The sequence below is a fragment of the Myotis brandtii genome, unplaced genomic scaffold (genome assembly GCF_000412655.1).
Source record: "Myotis brandtii unplaced genomic scaffold, ASM41265v1 scaffold216, whole genome shotgun sequence".
NCBI lineage: Eukaryota > Metazoa > Chordata > Mammalia > Chiroptera > Vespertilionidae > Myotis > Myotis brandtii.
The window spans coordinates 3,134,758-3,136,575 of record NW_005358092.1 but is presented as its reverse complement, the minus strand read 5'-3'; positions in this window follow the sequence as shown (position 1 = coordinate 3,136,575).

Sequence of the window (1,818 nt, the reverse complement as noted above, 5' to 3'; positions counted from 1 at the left end):
GCCAGCGGTTCTCAACCTGTGGGTCGCAACCCCTTTGGCGGTCAAACGACCCTTTCACAGGGGTCGCCTAAGGCCACCCTGCATATCAGATATTTACATTACGATTCATAACAGTAGCAACATTACAGTTATGAAGTAGCAACGAAAATAATTTTATGGTTGGGTCACAACTAGAGGAACTGTATTTAAAGGGCCAGAAGGTTGAGAACCACTGCTTTAGGCCATTGAGTCAGCAGTAGGTAATAAAATGCAAATATTCACCCTGTGAATATCAAAGGAATCCAGGTCAGCCTTCTGACGGACTCTTCCGCATTTATATTAATTACTGTTGATCTTGGTTTCCAGCAGGTGGGGAGCGCCCAGTCCCCATGGGGAGCCCTGACCTTTCCCTGCTGTACCAAATTCCCTTTGTACCAAATTCCATGACTGTGTCTGACAAAAAGGCTAATATTGTTCAACTTCACGCACAGCCTCTGGAATGGCTTGAGAAAAAGCCCAAATAACTTTCAAAAATGACTTTTGAACCCAACTCTAAAGCACATGGAATAAACTTTCAAATGAGCTATCATGGTATCTTAGAAATAAAAAGACAAAACTATTTTCAGTTTTAAATTTTGGCTCCATGCATGAGACACTGTGCAGGTTCCCCCTACTGGATGGCTGCTGAGCGGAAGGACTGGTGGTGCCCACAGCGTCCGCCTCCCTGCCCTTTGCCCCTCCCATCCCAGCAGACAATCCAATCAAGAGAAAATGAGTCTAACTTGAGTGGACCCATATTGGGTCCTAGTGCTTAATAATTTATTTTTAAATTGTGTCCAGAAACACTTTAGTAACTTTCTCTAAATGTTTTGCTGGAGATTAACATTGTTTTGTTTTGTTTTAATGTTGGTGTTTGAACCTCCAGAGTAGATGTGGGCAAACTTTTTCTGTAAAGAGCCAGATATTAAGTACTTTAGTCAGGATCCTGGGTTTAGAGGGGCCACCACACTTAGTTTAATGCTCTACTATTGCCAGTGTGGAATTCTTAATAATTTTTTAAAAACAAGAACCCCCACATTTTCATTTTGTACTGCAAGTTTTGTAGCCAGTGTCGATCTCGGCTTTGCAGCCCATAGAGTCTCATGTAACTGCTCAGCTGTGCTGAAGGAGCCCCAGGCAATATCTAAACAAATGTGTGTGTCAATAAAACTTTATTTGTAGCCCAGCTGCCCTGCTCTCCAGCCCAGGGCGCCTTCCAGATGGACCAGGGGACCTCGGAGGTGGGCAACCTGGGCCAGCTAAGTCAGACACCAGCGAGGGTCGCCCTCCAGCCAGTTCTGTCCTGCCTTAGCCCTGGCAGGGTCCCCGCGGCTGGGGGGCCTCCTGTCCACGGGCAGTAAAGAACTGAGGTTAGCCCAAGAGTTAGACAACTAGAGGCATGACACAGCAGGGCCTAGATCCCATCCCCCATCCATTTGCGGCTGGGGGGCCTCCTGTCCACGGGCAGTAAAGAACGTGTCTTCCCTGAGGTTAACCCAAGAGTTAGACAACTAGAGGCATGACCCAGCAGGGCCTAGATCCCATTCCCCATCCATTCCTACCTCAAAAAGAATCAGTCTGATCTCAGACACAGCAAAGATCAATACTATTTACTCCACCTAGAAATGGATACCCCAGCGGGGCCTCCGAAGGAAACTTAGCTCATCTGACTTAATAAGCTGTTGTCAGCTAGCGGGGATGGCAAAGGACCCTGCTGCAGCTTCCAGACCAACGCTCACTCGGATCCTAAAGGTGCCACAGCTCTGGGGTCGGTGGGTGTGAAAGGCCACGGCCAGCGTG